Raw genomic sequence first — 18,480 nt, 5'->3', positions numbered from 1 at the left:
CGAACCAAAGCATACCATGTACGATTCCCAGCCAGGGCACATTCCTGGGTTGCAGGCCACGGCCCCCAGCAACCACACATTGATGTTTCTCTCTCTCTTTCTCCCTCCCTTCCCTCTCTAAAAATAAATAAAATAAAAAAAATTATAACATACAGATAGTAAAGTATGTACAGTTCAGTAAGTTAATCATTACATGGATACAATTGTAATCTTTACTCAGGTAAAAAAAATATTACTACCACTCATAAGCCTCCTATGTGTCCCTTCCCAAATGTAAATTCTGATCTCTCCACATAAAAATAAAATAAAATAAAATAAAAAACTCTGATTTCTAACACCACAATTCAGTTTGTCTCCTGTATATATCTGTTAGTTAATATCAGCAAATAACACAAACATATGTGATTATTTACATGTGATTTCTTGTACACAAGAAAAAAACAATGATAGACTGGTTTCTTCTGACAAAGACAAAAACAATTTATATACAAGAAAGAAGGGAAATAAAGAAGTAAATACTGTTATTAAAATAGTACATTCCATTTTCCTTTTCTTCCATAAGTTGCTGATTATCTGACAGTAAGTAAAGATGTCAGTCAATGGTTTTCTTTCTTTGGATACTGAAATGATTACCAAAGAAACCAATTTAAGTTATTTAAGGGATTTCGAGAACAATTTGTTGTTTTTTTTTAAACCATGGACACGTAAGTAACAGGGTGCCTCTGTAGTCTGAGTGCCAGTGTTTTCTTGAACCTCTTAGTCTCAGTTTTGCCAGATTTGTACCAATTCCCACATCCAATTTTATACTTAAGTATGCATTTTGGTTAGATAAAATACTTTAAAGTGGAAATGGAGTATCAGAGACAATCTTTTTTTTTTTAGTACATAGGAATTTTATTCTGTTCTTTATTTTTTTAATTATATTTTAATCATTGTTCAAATACAGTTTTCTCCTTTTTACTCCCAATCCAGTGCCCCCTCCCACCCTCCCCACTTCCCTCCCATTACCACCCTCCCCTTAGTTTATGACCATGTATCCTTTAAGTTTGTTCCTGTGAACCCTTCCCACTGACCCCTTAAATTCCCTCTTCTCTTCCCTCTGGTCACTGTGAGCCTGTCCTCTATTTCAGTGTCTTTGGTTATATTTTTCTTGTTTCTTTGTTTTGTTGTTTAGGTTCCTGTTAAAGGTGAGACATTTGTATTCACCTTTAGTGGACGCCTTTAGTGGTCACTGGTAGTTTGAGACTTCTCTTTCATATCCTCTTCAAACTTTTAAATGCCTTTTATAAAGTGTGTGTGACAGTATCACATTAGTTTTAAATTTCATTTCCTAATGACTAATGGAACAGATGTTAACATTCTTTCCTCTAGGTTCAAGGATAACCCAAGGATTTGACTCTTCATTGAGTCTTCCTTGCAACGTGAACTCAGTGAGTTTATGGAGTGTATAGTATCCTATATAACTATTATGTACTAGTACAGTCACCTGTGTCTTATTGAGATTGTTCATTGAATAATAAATAATTGACAAGTTTTATATATATTGGAACACAACAGCTAATCATATACTCTTGAGACTATAGGGATAGCAATATATAGCTTTATAGACAGTTCAAGCTCAATTGTTCTTTCCCCTTTGCATGCAGTCCAAATGGAAAGTAGAACCTCAAATTTTCACCTGAGAGTTATAATCTTTCTCATATGCTTAATGCGCATGTTGTGTTGCTCTCTTTGGTGCTGAGTGAAGCCTATTGTGTCTTGTGAATTTGATTGTCCATCTGTGACTATGAGTATATTGCTCTTGGTTCATTAGAATGGGCTTTGTAGCTTATGAATTGAGTACCTTTTCATGTAATTTATGGTCACCTGCATATACTTAAGAAATTGTATGTTTACTTTTCTTATCACTTTTTCTGTTGGACTTTCTTCTTTTTTCATATTTATTTGAAGAAATGCATTATAAATATTTGATATAAGCCCTTTGCTAGTTACTTATAGTCTAAAAACCATTTTTTTTGCATTTTTGTTTTCTTAATAAAGAGTTAAGTCACAAGAAATTCTGTGTTAATATTCTAATTGGTTAATGTTTTTATTAGGTTCATGCTTCTTGTATCCTAATTAAGAAACCTTTTATTACACTAGGACATGAAAACATTCTTTAGTATTAACTTCTGAAGCCTGTGTTTGCCTTTTGCATTTAGATCTGTAATACATCTGGAACTGATTTTTGTATGTTGTGAATAGCAGTAAAGTTGTATTTTTCCCATGTGGATCTCAAATTGATCAAGAACCACTTGTAGAAAAAAATTGCAGCTCTCCCACTTCTCTATAGTACCCTTATTATTACAGATGAAGACTATACATGGATTTGAGCCTGTTTCTGAATGCTCTCTTCTCTTTTATTTATTCATTTATATTCTTGGCTATACCAAGTATTAATTATTGTACTTTTATAGTAAGTTTTGATGTATGATATGGTAGATCTCCTTATTCTTTTTTAATTTTAAAGTCTTTTTAAAAAAGATTTTGTTTATTTATTTTAGAGAAATGAATGGAGAGAGAAAGAGAAGGAGAGAAATATCAGTGTGTGGTTGCCTCTCGCACACCTGCTACTGGGGACCTGGCCTGCAAACTGGGCCTGTGCTCCGACTAGGAATTGAACTGGCAACACTTTGGTTCACAGGCCTGCACTCAATCCACTGAGCCACACCAGCCAGAGTTCCTAACTTATTCTTACAGTGATGTTTAGCATTTCTATATGAATTTTAGAGATAGCCCATGTACATATTCATATAAATATACATGCAAAGACTTAGCATTTTTAGGAGGAACTTGCACTGAATTTATAAACTATTTGGGGGAGTATTGACATCTATAAAAATGAGGTTTAAAAACAGTTTATTCATTTATTTATTTAGATATTTTATAAATTTCCCTTAATAATGTTCTCTTTAGAGTTCTTACATATCTTTCATTAACTATATTTCTAGGTATTTGATGTTCGCTGATGCTCTTTTGAATAGTATGGTTTACTATTTCATTTCATCTTATTTTATTGTCAGTAGTCAGTACAGAAATTCATTTGATTTTTGTATATTGACCTTTGATTCAATAATATTCCAAAATCTGTTCTAATTCTAATGCTTCTCTGTATATCCTTTTGAACTTTCTTCATAAACAAACTATAAGATCTATTCATGGCAACTGTTTTGTTTCTTTCTTTTCTACCCGTTTTGCTTTAATATTGCCTATTGCCTTCATAAAGACCTGGAGTACAACACTGGAGAGAAATAGTACAGATGGGTTGTGATTATTGTGTTTTCTTCTTTAAATTGCAATAAAATATGCATAACATAAAATTTGTGATCTTAACCATTTTTAAGTGTATTGTTGCATAGTATGGAGTATATTTACATTGTTGCACAATGACTACCACTATTAACCCCCAGAACTCTTCATTTTGCAAAACTGAAACTCTGTAACCAGTAAACAATAACTCTCCATTGCATGTCACCCCCAGTGCCTGGTAACCACCATCTTACTTTGTCTCTATGACTTTGATCTACTTATATAAAAGAAACTCTAGCTACTTCATATAAGTCGAATAATATAATATTTATATTTTGTGACCAGTTAATTTGATAGCATAATGTCTTTAAGGTTCATGCATGTTTTATCATGTGTCAGAATTTCCTTCTTTTTAAAGGCTAAATAATAATCTATTGTGTGTATATAAATATTTTTTTTCCTAATTCATCTGTTGATGGATATTTGAGTTGTTTAACCTTTTGGCTATAGTGCATAATGTAGCTATGGACATGGATGTAAATTGTTTTTTTAAGCAAATATTTACTTTCTCTACAATGGATTGATTATGCTTTCCTGCTCTGTTAATGTGGGAGTAGTCTTGTGAACTTTTTGGACAATCAATGCTAGTAGATGTGATAATAGTAAAGTTTTCAAATAGCTTTCTCAGAGGAGCTTGACCTCTTATACTTCTTCCACCATCATGACGTAAACCTGTCTCAGGCAGTTTACTGGTCCTTGTGGATATGGGTCATATTGGATAGACCTAGACAAAACTTCAGAGTGGTACCAAGCTCATTTGCACTCATTATGGATTAGTTGAACTAAGGCAATCTAATAGGTTGGGAATGGAGTTATTAAGCAGTGTTATTGTGGCAATATCAACTCTGTATTTTATCATTAAACCTGATTGTTACAGGTTTTATTAGAAGATATTATTTATCATATAATAATGTTTCCTTCAATTTCTAAGTTTATATTTTTCTTTCTTTCTTTCTTTATATATTTTAATTTAATCTTTAGTATATTTTTTCCATTGCCCTTTTGCCCCCTAACACTCCCTCCCCCTAGCAATCACCACACTGTTGTCCGTGTCCACGAGTTCTTTTTCCTTTTTGCTCAATCCCTTCACCCTCTAACTTCCATCCACACTAGCTGTCATCTTGCTCTGCATCTGTGAGTCTGTCCCCATTTTTCTTGTTAGTTCAGCTTGTTCATTAGGTTCCATATATGAGTGAAATCCTATGGTATTTCCAGGTCTCCAGGTCTATCCATACTATCTCAAAGGATAAAACTTTCTTCTTTTTTATGGAAGAATACTATTAAATTATGTAAATGTCCCATAGTTATTTTATATTTTTCTTTCTTAATAAACAATCTTACTGAAGTGTATTAAATTACCATCCTTTGGAGCCTGCAGGTGGCTGCTAAGTGATCATTCAGGTAGCTGAGCTTGTTTCCAGCTGTAATCCAGCTTCAGACTCCCTCCTGAAATCTGCATGTTGATCTGGCACAACAATGGCCATGCAAGTGCTAGGACTGCAAGGTCATGTGCTCCCAAAAGGGAGAGCATGCAAACGCACTCTCGAATGCTTCACCAGATCAGTGAAAGAGAGAGTGAGAGAACCCCTCCTGGTGGAAGTTGGCCATGTGACTGTTAAGATCATGTAGCCCAAGGAGAGGATAGGCTCATGCACCATCTAAGTGCAAATCCTGAACAAAAGCATATTTTTTTGTTCCCAGGGACTACATTTGTTTAGGGACTGGGATGGGGCCAGATACTTTCTTAGAATGATCAATTAACTTCCCAAACTCTCCTGTGCTTTGAATCGACCCACCTCCCAACCAATCCTTTTTTCCCCCAGGTAGACTGACAGGCCTCTTTGGTCTAGCACTTCCTCTGTTGCAATTTTAACTTCTATTGTGCATGTACCTGTCTCCCTGGTCCCACCCCTATCTGGTACTGGAAGGGGGCAGGAGGGCTTTTTCCTCTATCCAATTATCTTGTTAGTCTTGCATATGTTCAGTGTAAGAACTTCCCTCTGTTGTCATCTTGGCCAGGGGAGGGAGACTCCCCGGTGCTCCATCAACTCTGCACCCCCATGCCGTAGTTCCTGTATGCAGTGAGTTGCCCACATTCATTTCCACTGACAGAGTGACCAAACCAAAGGCCTGAATAAAAAGATCCTGGAAACTGTGCATGGTCCCTTAGGTGGTACTGAGGATGGCTTGAGCAAGATAGGCAGTGCATTTACAGCCAAGAGCAGGACCTCTGTACTGGAGGCTTAGCATCAGCAAGGCATGTGCTTCTGGGCAACATGGCCTCCCAGTCCCAAAGTGAAACCTGGTGCTTCACTGTGAAACTTAATGTCCTCACCATGGCCCTGGGGTGGTTCACAAAGGCATTTTTTTTGACTGGCAGCATACCCTCAGTACTTGAACCTCTGACCATCATCCTGGAGGAGCATGGCTTGGTGCACAAGTGGCTCCAGGTCCCATCCCTATGGCCTAGTTCTACCTCCCCTGGTGGTCCCTCTTGTCCCCTGCCCTCAGCTTCCTCTCAGTGCTCCAGACAGGCTGTCTGGTAGTATCAACTTCACCATTTCTGCTTTCTAGATTATTTATGAGTGAATGTTTAGATACTGAATTCCATCATCCTTTTTTCTGTCTATTGAGATGGTCAGACAGTTTTTCTTTGTTCCCTAAATGTGGTGAATTCCATTATTTGATTGCATGTGAAAACAAGCAGTGCAGATATAATGTGAAGACAAGGCAGCAGTACCAGATTGTTCTTATCTATACAGGTGAGCTAAAGTAGGTTTACAGTTTATATGGAAAATAATACAATAATTAATAATATAAGCATAAACTGTTTTATTCACATACAACTGTACTTTTGCCCCATCTTTATAACTATATAGCATTTATGTTTTTGAAATATGTTGGATTCTTTTATTTTGTAATGTTTTTATCATGCTTAGGTATTTATGCTACTTAGACTTGTGACATAACTTGAAAAACATCACCTTTTCCATGTTCTCACAGTTTTTATTTTTATTGGTACTATTTCACCCTTACATGTATGATGGAATTTACTGTGGACACAAATACATTTTTCTTTTGTTAAAGAAAATGATGTTTGTGCTAGAAATTCTGAAGAGATTTGTGAAAAACAAACACAAAGGCTAATCCTCTGGGTGACTAATTTATGATGCCAATTGATTTCTCAAACATACAGGGTCTATTTGATACTGTTAGGTCACTGAGTAGAATAGATAGGATCCTTAAATATTGGATGGGGTCTGTGTTAGAGTACCAAAGGCCACCTCACATTACCAAACAGAGATAGGGTCCTGCTGACTGCTGCCCATGGTCAAATTCGGGAGGCAGAGGTTTGGTGAAAAAGGAAAGGAGTCTTAATAAAAAGCTACACAATTTTGGAAGAATGGCAGGCTTCTGCCTCAGAGCCCATTCCCTCAGAACAACCAGAGAAAGCCCCATCATCCTTTGCAAGATTTGTCCAAGTCTGCACCTGTAGTTCCTTCTTCCATTTAAAAATCTGTCCTTTCAGAAATGCCATTGGCTGCAGCAGGATCATCCAAGTAGCTTAGCTTTCTTGTTCGTAGTCAGGCTTCAGGCATCTTTCTGAAGTCTGCATGTATGCAGCCCATGCAGCCATGCCACCTCTGTCACTTCCCATGCCCGGGGTCTGGGGCTGCTGCTGGACTACACAGTTGCTAGGGTCCACCAGTCTGCAAATGCTCCAACATCTGACAGAACAAATGAAGAGAAGGAGAAGGGCATAGTCTCTGCCCTCCCTCCTTTAAAATCTGGGCCCCAAATTCCATACACTCCAGAAGCACCCAACTTCCCTAGCCAGTCTGTCCCTTTGCCAGGCTACACTGGTAGATCTGCATCTCCTTCCTGCCACCCTGTTCTGGAAGGGAATAGGAGGGCTCTTCCCTCAGTCAGTCACCCTCACCAGCCTGCACAAACTCTGTGTGAGGTTTCCCTCTGCCACCACACACTGTGAGCTAACTGTTTCTGGAGCACTGTGAGACTGCCTTGTTGGTTCCTTTAGGCTTTACCCTGGGGTAGGGTAATGTATGACTCAAAGCCCTTCTATAGCTTCAGTCCCTCTGCCTCCAGCATTTCCTGCAACTCCTCCCTCACTCAGCCCCTCCTCTGCCCTGTGGTCTAGTCAGGTCTCCCTGTATCATCAGGCTTGCTGATTTACTACAAGGACTCACAGGACTCATAACTAGTTGTTATACTCAGTATATGGTTTGCTATAGTGAAAGAATATCTATTAAAATCATCAAAGGGAAGGGTCATATGGGGCAAAGTCCAAAAGAAAACAGGTGTAAGCTTCCAAGTATTTTTTTTCCCAGTGGTATTTCCCAGGGGCACATTTAAACCTCCCATCAGTAATGTGTGACAATGGTGCAAAGGATTGCCAAACAGGGAGCTGCTCACCTGAGCTTCAGTGTCCAGAGTTTTATTGGGAGGCAATCATGTATGTGAGTAGCACTCACGTGACTAATCTCATTTATTCACAACCTAGTCCCCCAGAGCAAAAACAGGCTTTTACCATAAATCATGCTTTTAGAATAAACTTACCTGGTCACAAGGTATGTGTGGCCCAAAGCCTCAGGCACCCTTGACACTCTTATCAGGTGCAGTATGCCAGGGATCAGAAAAGATCTCTCAGGGTCTGTTCATGGGCAACTCTTGAAGACTAACTTTTCTTTGGAGTAGTGTTTTCCAAAAGAAATTTCTTTGCAACGTGCAGGATTTGAGCAGTCTAGTCCTGATGAATTATCCATTTCCCATACTTCTTATCTCTTGTCAAAACTCTTGTCTCAAAATCTATTTTAGATGATATCAATTTAGCTACATCAAGCTTTTTTTTGATTATTGTTCATATTGTGCATATTTTCCATATTTTACTTTTAACTTTTCTAAGTATATTGAAAACTTGTCTCATAAGCAGCATAGAATTGTGTCTCTTTATTTGTTTATTTTATTCATCAATTTAAAACTGTCATTCATTTGTATTTTTAAATTTCTGCAATATATAAGTGAAGTTGAACATGTTCCATATTTTCTTATCTTTTTAAAAAGATTCATTATATATTTTTATTATTTCATTCCCCCCACCATATTAACTTGTTAGATATACAACATTTTACTCTCTTGTTATCCTACAAATTAAAGGTGGGAAAAAAAATAAGGCAGGGGATGAATTACAGAACAGTTAACAAGATTATATGCTGTCTTGAAGGTAGTTTTATCTCCAAGGGCTCTGGAAAAAAGGATTACTCTGGCATTTCCAAGGTGTGTTAACCTAGATGTATAAAAACAATAGATAGACCTTTATTTAGAAAGTTATATGTCTGGACAGTGACTTCTCACCATGACCAGCCCAGTTAGGAATATATGATCACATCACACTGTGAATTATTTTCCATTATGAGACTTGTCAGTTTTATTACAGAACCCCGTTTTCATCCACATATGCTATGTCATATGCTTTTCTGTCATTTTTATAGCACTTAAACACTGTAATATACTGTAGAGTTGACTTGTTACTTTTTATTATTTTATTTTCTGTCTCCCCTGCTGGAATATATATGCCGTAAGGATAGGGATATTTACATTTTTTTTTACTTATGTATCTCCAGACCCTGATTAGGCACATGTAATAAATATTTGCTAAATGAATGAATAAATAAAAATAAAGGAATCAGGAGATATCTGAAACTCCCTACTCCCACCTACACAGATACTCTAGTATTTGTCTGAGAAGTCCAGGGGGATAAGTAAAGCCTTATAAAATTTGAATGAGCAATAACAAGAAATGTAACAACCATTTCATCATTCACTGACAAATGTAGAAGACTTGTGATTTTATATATATGAAGGTTTAGACTATCCCCTATGACTTATTATCTTTTTAAAAAAATTTTTTTCAAAGATTTTATTTACTTATTTTTAGAGAGGAAAGGGAGGGAGATACAGAGAGAGAGAAACATCAATGTGCAGTTGCTGGGGGTCATGGCCTGCAACCCAGGCATGTACCCTGACTGGGAATCAAACCTGCAACACTTTGTTTCACAGCCCATGCTCAATCCACTGAGCTACACCAGCCAGGGCCCTATAACTTATTATCTTAAAGAACTATTTTTAAAACTATTGTTTAGAAGAGTTTACTATATTTTCAAACACTAATAATCCTGGTTTAAACTTTGTATGTTTTTAAAATTTATTCACAGTCCAAGTGTGGAGTTTTAAGAAGCTAATGTGCTATCTGAACATCTACTTTGTGTTTGTGTAAGAGAGTGTTATTTTATAACTCAGCTGAGTCATGCACTCCATGCTTATCTCCAGGATAACTGATACTGATCCTTGGCTAAGATAAGGCTGAGACAGAGTAGCTTGTGATTTATGATATGACATTTGGATTTTGAAATGCTCCTGGGATACCCAGGGCTAGTTTGTTTACATTTCTTTGGGTTGTATTGATTAACGGCTTTACACAAGGTTTAACAGGTCACATACCCTGGCTTTGCTAGAAAGCCCTTCTGGAAATGTGCTAAAGCTCTCCAAAAAATCTGTTTCCTTACACATGTCTTGGTGGTTCACAATAATAAAATAAAGACATCTGCTAATCGAAATGGACCCTAGAGAACTGTGCCTGGAAGTTTATTAGGCTCTCCAGTCTTGCCTGTGCTTTTTTTCTTTTGATGTGCTACGTCTTTTACCTTTATTAAAGATTTAATATGTGCATATAAGCTAGGGTCTTGTAAATTCTTCCCATGATACTTGTATAATTGATACAGTGTTTACATTTTCTTTCAGGAGTAAATTTTAATCTATTCTCAGTTCTAATTTATAATTTCATTTTTATAATATTTAATTAGGAAAAGGGTAATATTTTAATAAATAACCTGATGTAATAAACTTCTAACTTCTCATAAGTTGTCATTTGTTTTCTCATTCTTTTGAAACGGTAAAATAATCAAAGACTTTTAGACGCATAGGCTGCAAATCAAATTTTCATTTTTATGAGATAGTTTGGCTATAGTCTGATCACATTTTCTGTATGTCACATCAACTTTTAAGACCATGCTGTATTATTTTTTAAGTATGTTTTGTTTTTTTTTCTTCCTTTTTAAAATAATGGCAGGGGTTATATTTTACTAAACTATACACCTAGTTGTCAAATATATTTTTAAACTTTACTTCATTTAAATGAAAAGGGAAGTATTTTTCCAACATACCCACAAAGTCTAGAAGGAATACTTCCTAAAATGTACTCTTTTTGTTAATGTGCTGAATTTTCGGATGATTTTTGCGTAGCTGTAGAATTCCTTAAGTGAACTTCTAGGCAAAATCATGTCATCACTGATCTCCTGCTCAACAATGCTTGAAGCACTAATAACTCCAAATGGTTACAATATTTCATTACCATGGAAATTGAAAGTGATGTCTGTGACCTTGATGGATGAGTTGGTGACCCAAAACATGAAATGGATTCAGAGTCTCGAGGTGGTGGACAATTATGTTTGTATAACCTTTTGGGATCAAAATATTTTGATCCTAAAATGAATCCATTTAAATTTTTTGGTAAGCTGCATATTTAAAACAATTTTCTTACAGTGCTGGTTTTTCTCTTTGAATACAGATATAGCATTTCTAATAAGCTATATTTATTAAATAAAGCACTACAAAAGCATCTTGAAATAATGGTATCCTTTAAAGGAATGTTTGCTTGGAAAACATTAAAATAGAAATAATAATCATTAGCTCACAGCCATATCTAATGGTTAATCTGTGATGTGTGCCCTTTTCATACCCTGAATTTTCTTTTCACCAAATAACATTTGTTAGTGTTTTGAAATATCCCTTTATTTATTCCCAAATTTTACAAATCTTTTTGTGGCCAAAATTGGTCATAGGATCATCGTTACTATTTCCTCTTCCCAGCTTTCCTTGTATTTTTAGGGAGAGATTGTTCCTAATGACCAAAAGAATATTGGCAGAGCAAACAACAACATTTGCACCCTAGATCTCCCAGAAATTCTACATTTTCTTTTTTAACTCTTGTCTCCCAGCTGAATTCAGAAGATTCAGCATAGGATTCCATAGTCCTAGGGTACACTAGTAACACAAGACTTAAGGACCTTCAGTTGCTGAATTATTGCTAATAAGAGAACCAGTGAGCTAACAATATCCATACTATACTTTGCATGCACAAGACAGTCTTTTCTTGTCTTAATACAATGAGATGTTAAGTTAATTTAAAGAAAAGAATTTAGTACTTTTGGCACATCCCGACTAATAAAGCTTCTTATTCTAAATTTAAAAATGTGTACCATCCTTAAATTGTTACAGTTTTGATGAGTTTTGGCATATCACAAACTACTAAAGTGTGAAACTACTAAAATGAATTTTAGTCATTGACTAAATTTTCTAAGTGTGTCTTTTCCTATAACATAGTTATACTGACAGCAGATGTGAAAAAGTAGGGTTTAATCTGATTTTAGTGTTTTATTTGAAGGAAGATAGAGTGAGTAAAGGTCAAGATGATGTGTAATTCTTGCTTCTAAATTTATGACTATAATTTTAATAAAAAATTTTAGCTGATTGTCAAACAAATAAAACACTGTCAAAATGGTGATCCTATGCTTTCATATTATCTTTTTACACTTTGAAAATCCAGCCAAAAATCTCTTATTTTAATATATTGTCTTAGGTGGTTCTGTTTCTTCTTTTGCATTATTTCCATGTTTTATTTTGCTTTTGTCAAGTACTGGTAAAATGAGATGCAATGTTATTCAACATTTAGTTAATACAAGTTTATGAAAGACCTAATATTGACAGACAACATGGGACAAGGATTTGCAAATTAGAGTTTATGTCCTTAATTTAGGGATTGAGAGTAATTTTCATTTCTCTGAAATATAGTTATCAAATTTTTGTCCTCAGTTTTTGTTTATGAACAATTTTAAATTTTTATAAAATTTATTTTCATTAAAATAATGAAAGTTTGTCATGTTAATATAACATTTAAAATAATTATCAGAAATCAAGTAGGTTTTGTGAAAAGAGTGAGGTTATTTATACTTTTGCAAATCTCTTTATCTCTAATTTTATCTTTTCCTTCCCTCTTCCCCCCTTTCTTTCTTTCTTTTTTTTTTTTTAGAGAGAAAGCTTATTTAAAAAGTGACAGAGGTAGAAGATATAATCAGTGGTTGAAGAACTGGGCCCAGGAAACAAGTTACAGGAAGAGAAGTGTCCTCGCATTTACACAGTGAAATACTGCTCTGCCATAGAAAAGAAGAAAATTTTACCCTCTGCAATGGTTGAACCCGGAAAGCATTATGCTAAGCTAAATAAGCCAGTCAGAGAAAGACAAATGCCGTATAATTTCACTCATTTTTGGAGTCTAGTGAACAAACAGAACTAACAAGCAAAGGCTGACAACTCTGGGAGGGTGGCATAGGGGATGGTGGGATTGAACAAAAAAGAGAAAGAAGTCATGCACGCGAACAACAGTGTGGTGATTGCAATGGGAAGGGGGCCAGGGCAGCGGTGGAAATTGAAGTGGGTATAAGGCTGGTAAATGGTAATGGGAAAAATACAATAAAAAAATAAACCACTAAAAAAAAGAAGAGTGTTGGAACACAGGAGAGAGGAAGGTAAAGATAACTGCCTGGGGGGAAGCAGAGGGGTGGGAAAGGCACAGTCACACTCTCAGAAGGGAAAGCACCTTTAATGTTTGTCTTTAATAGAGATTTTTGTGACTACTTCTACACTAGAAAATCCAGTGTCATAGAGATAAGTAATTGGAAATAGAAGTATTTTAATAACCTAAGTAGAAAATTATATCACCAATTCTTAATATTATACTAAATATACCAAAGGGCCTTTTTGGCCCTTTGAATAATTATGTAATATGTATTGGTCATTGGAAAAACATTGATTAACTGAGTTCACAGATTTTCAAACATATTTACACACTCATGACACAATATTTTAAAAGATTACATTTATTAATATAATTTGTAAATATTACCACGAATTTCATCAGGTAAACCTTTGGGCATTAAAAACTCTCATGTTCATGCAGATAGAATAGCCACAAGTTTTCAAAAATTCTTATTTTCACCTGAAAGATGATTTTTTTATTAGCAACAAATACCATCACTTTATTTTTAAAAATTCCCATCATATATCCAAATGTGAATTCTTATGACTTTTCTGCTATTCTTTCAAATAAAAATGGAGTTCTGTGGAAAATTTACTGGTTCATCCTAAAACACAGTAAGTGCTTTTCTTTGTGACAACCATTGTACTTCATAATGTAGCAGAAGTGCATTATGCCTATTCCCCATTTACACACACAGAATATTAAAAAAAATATTTACTGAAGGGTTAAAGTCAAATAGCATAAATATTTTGTTGTTTTATCAAAGACATTCTGAAATGAAACTGGAGTTTTTTAATGGAAAGTGCATGGCAGTGAGGAATATGATGACCAGTAGCATAGTTTGACACCACAGCCTTAATTGGTGCTAAGGTGCTGGAGGTTTTACACATCATTACATGCCTCATCATTAAATATAGTGAAAAAGACAATGCTTTAATATCATAATAAAATAGGTTTGACCTTGAAAACCTCCTGATTCTCAAGGGGCTACATTGATCCAGGGATGGATTTATTTGGTTTAGAAGTAGAGAGTTCTCAGTTCTAATTGAGGCATGAGTGAGAGTCTACTGAAAGGTATTGAATGAGTTTCTGACTTCTTAACATCATGAAAACCATAGTGCTTTTCTTCAACAAGATACTGTCTTCTCTGTATACTTATATCTGGACTTCAGTCTCAGAACTCCTACAACTGTGGCAAGAAAAGAAACTGCTCTTTGTAACACTTGCAAGTTTTGACGGGCCAAGCGCTGAGTAAAAGTTATTTTTAGGTAAGGAGCCGGCTAGCAGAAGTTGCTAAGTAACGATATCTCAAGGTCACTAACCTTGCTCCTGCTTCTGAATGCTTGCTTTCAGCAGCTGGTTCCCCCTCCCTTTCTGCCTGTGTAACTGGTATATAAAAAGGACCCCTAACCCAGCCTTTTGGGGCTCAGAATTTGGGATTCTCCTCTGAGTTCCTCCTGGTAATAAAGTTTGTGCTTCGTTATCTCCCCGAGTATGGGTGGATTTTCCACAACACAACCAACCTGAAACAATTAACACCAGAGAACAAGCTGATGCTGAGAGAATGGCAACATTTAAAATGTCCTTAGGTGAAGATAAAATAATAATAATAAATAATAATAACTAGATCTTTGATGATGTCATTGAGCTACTCTGAATTAAGTAGCCAGAGAGCCAGCCATCCACCATCTATTATTACATGAGTTGCTTATTAGCTTTACTATTTAACTACATCAGAATTGGGATTTTGTTACTTTTAGTAGAAGGCATCCCGAAGACCTGATGAATAAGTTCAATCCTTTTTTTTCTATCCAGAAAGTAGAAAAATAATCACTACACAGTTGTAAGAGAAATTCTTCCTGGGTCACCCATTATACCAGAAAAAACTTAATCTCACAAGAAAATTTCTGTGATTAAAAGTGGAAAGTCATGTCAGATTGCTACAGGCATGGGCATACTTGATATCGGGAGGCTGCTCAGACTCCTTATGTCACCAATGACTGGCATCAGGGTTACTTTTAGGTTATGGAATGCAGTTGAGTTTCTAAGAATAAGCTAAGAAGTTTAAATTTACAGAATTATTTGGCATAAGGGTAGGGGCACACTGAAAATCTATAGAGTTAATAGATCAATTGATGTTACCCACGTATTTAGATGTTTAGTAACTTGGAGTGTTCATTTATCATCTTCTGCCTGTATCATAAGAGTCAGATTATCCTAGAACATGCATGTTATGAAAAAAGTAAAATGTCTTTTTACTTTCTCATCTGACAACATCTGTCATAAGGCTTCTCTGTGGAACAGCATTGATTTTAATTTGACTAATGCTCAGTGCATTCACTCTTGCCTGGGGATCAGGTACCTCAGTGAAATGTTCATGTGAATTGATGACCAAAATAAAACAAAGAAAGATTCCTACACTGTGATAGTCCTTTGTTTACATAGAGGGAAATAAAATGCCAACAGTTCTGGTAAGTATTGAAATTGTTTTAAACATGCATATTAATATGAATTTTTCCCTTAGACCATGTTTCCATGTAAAAACATCATGTAATGATAAAGAAAATTTAGTAAGTAAAAGAAAGAAGGAAAATGTTTATTCCTAACCAAACTATCCAAACACAATCACTGATAGGTTTTCTATAAGTTTATCATCTTTTTACATAACTAAAAGTCATGCCATTACATATATAATTTATATTTTATACCTTTAAATGAATTAGTTAAAATAATTGTGAAATGTAACATTGAATGTTGAATAGGTTACTTAGCTACTTAACTTCTTGTTGAATGCTCAAATTGTTTCAATATTTATCATGACTCATTATTTACTGAGATAAAATCCTTTGGCATAGTTTTATTCTTAATAAACATGGATGGCTGCCCTTTATTAAAGGTTTTTCAAAGCATAATTAACAGATCAAATAATATGAATAATAACATGATTAATTATATGTAATCTAAATGCATTTCCAATAAACTATATTTATTTGCAAGTAAATTCACAGTGTGTGTAGAGGTGACCATTTCATCAATTCTTCCTTAGTGTATTACAATTTTAATAGGTGATAATATAAATTGAGTAGTGAATAAAATGACATAGCAGCTTCTACAATTTTTAGACTCATCTAGACATGTGTCCAATATAGGAAAATTTTTGGACTGTTCAGGGGTGTAATGGTTCACCAATGTCACTTATTATTTACATTTTTATGTTGTTCATTGTTTAAAATTTGGACAAATATGAAATTAGAACTAATAAAGTGACAGGGTCCAACAAAGCTCAATGAGGTAAGTGACTTGTGTTATGCAAGGGTTGGGTCTTTATTTTAACCTAAAGTTTTAATATTTTGTTTATTACAGATTTTGCATTAATTTTTACACTTTATAAAAATCTTAAAATAAATATTATTTATTGTTATTACTGAGTCTTTCTGTCATTTTCTTAAATTTTGTGTGTGAAACCAGTGCCTCACTTGCCTTATGTTAGTTACAGTTATGGTCTAAACATATAAGCCTGAGTGTATTTTCTACAAATTTTCTAAATTTAAATAGGTCAAGTATTTTCCTCAAAGATCTTAAAATTAATTTTTAAAATTACTTTATTCCTAAGAATAATTCTTATTTCATTTTGCTCTTCAGCGTAATTATACAAAGTAATATAACCTCAACCAAGAGATGCTGTGGTTATATGTACATAAAACACTTTAGAATTTATGATATATAAAAGAAACAGTAGAGTTTAATAAAAATGTGATATGACAAAAGCATTTTTTCTAGTTTTAGAAAAATGCATACACTGTAAAACGTTATACAACTACAACTTATATATGTAAACTGTATAGACCAGAGATATCTGACAGAACTTCCTGTGGTGGCGGAAATAGTACACACCTGTGCTGTTTGATATGGGAGCCACTAGCCAAAATGACTATCAACACTTACAATGAAGAACTTACCTTCACATTTTATTGACTTTGTATCAGTTTACATTTAGCATTAAATAGCTTCCTGTGTCTAGTGACTACTTGTAATGGATAGGTGATGTGGATCCTGTGCCATTTGTCTTAAAGGATGACTCAGTGTCCTCAGTTCAGGAACAGAACCATATATTACATATCTATTAAATAGTGTACTTTAGGACCTCCTTGAGGACCTCCAGTGGCCCAATTGGTCAGCGTGCAGTACTTATAAAAAGTATACTTGGAAACTTGTGGAATATTTGACAGGTAAGTCCTATCAACCACCTTTTTCATAAGTGCTTTAAACCTTCTGAACACATCGGAAATTATCCCCAGCCTCGTGTGTTTTAGGGTCATGTGTACCTCCATATGATCTTTACTAGAAGTGATAGAAAAAAGTATTGTCCTCAGTAACATGATAATCCTGAAACTTAGGCTAGCTGGAAAAACAAACAAACAAACAAACAAGAAAACTCAGTGTATAATTTGTATAGAACAGATCCGAGAAACCTACTTTTATAGTCAGTTTGAGAATTTTGTATTATCAGCTCAGTGTAAGTGTGGTGAGCACCTGTGTTCTGTATGATCGATCACACAGCTAAAACTGCTGTGATCCTACAGAATGTTTCGTTAGTTTCTAACCACTCTCTACCCCCTCTGTGCCCCATAAATGAAAGAGCCCACAGGTACACAAAAGAAAGAGCATGTCTTTGGGGAAATACAGTGATCCTCTTGTCAGGCATATAATTGTATTTAACAGTGTCGACTAATGATATCAGACAGTGACAGTTAATTATCTGAGGTGATTTTAAGTAGCTTGCTTGAAATAATTAGTTTCCTTAAATGATAAACAACAACATTCAAAGCTCCCTCTGCTGATAGCTTTTGCAAATGATACCTGGAAACTAAAAGAAAGCAGTCTTAGTTAATAGACAATAGAACTCCATATGGATCTTCATATATGTTTGTATGTGTTTCTGTGAGTTTCTCCTTGTAGTTTGAAAATATGTTAAAATAATTATTTGCACACTACAACATAGCCACAATAGATTCCATCTTAGATTTTAAAAAGTGGTCTACTTAGAAAAAAGAAGACACATGAAAACCAAAACAATTTTAGAAGACAATATAGAAATATTTTTTTCATGAATTCAAGGATGTCTCGCATAACCCATAAAAGTGCCAACCACTGCATAATAAACATGATTGATAAATTCTACTACATTATGTTAAGAATATTGAACATCAAAGAAATGATGAAATGAAAAACAAGCAAAAAGTCTGGGAGAAGATTTTTTAATAAATAACATAACCCTCAGAGAATTATAGTTTACAATATATGAAATACTGTACAAGAAGACAGAAGAAAAATAAAACTCAGTGACATTTTATATAAGAAAAAATAGAAATGGTCAATCAACATGATTTTTAATTTATTTAGTAATTAGGAAAATGCTAATTCATACCATTGTGACATAGCATTTTGCATAATATAGT

The 18,480-nt window shown here is 34.7% G+C and overlaps 1 pseudogene; it reads right to left on the bottom strand.

Moving 5' to 3' along the window:
• Positions 1-6,913: 6,913 nt before the first annotated feature.
• LOC114492058 overlaps positions 6,914-18,480 on the bottom strand; it is a 66,675-nt pseudogene continuing 55,108 nt past the window's right edge.

Source organism: Phyllostomus discolor, chromosome 1 (assembly GCF_004126475.2).
Source record: "Phyllostomus discolor isolate MPI-MPIP mPhyDis1 chromosome 1, mPhyDis1.pri.v3, whole genome shotgun sequence".
NCBI classification, from domain to species: domain Eukaryota; kingdom Metazoa; phylum Chordata; class Mammalia; order Chiroptera; family Phyllostomidae; genus Phyllostomus; species Phyllostomus discolor.
This window is presented reverse-complemented; position numbering and strand designations above follow the sequence as displayed.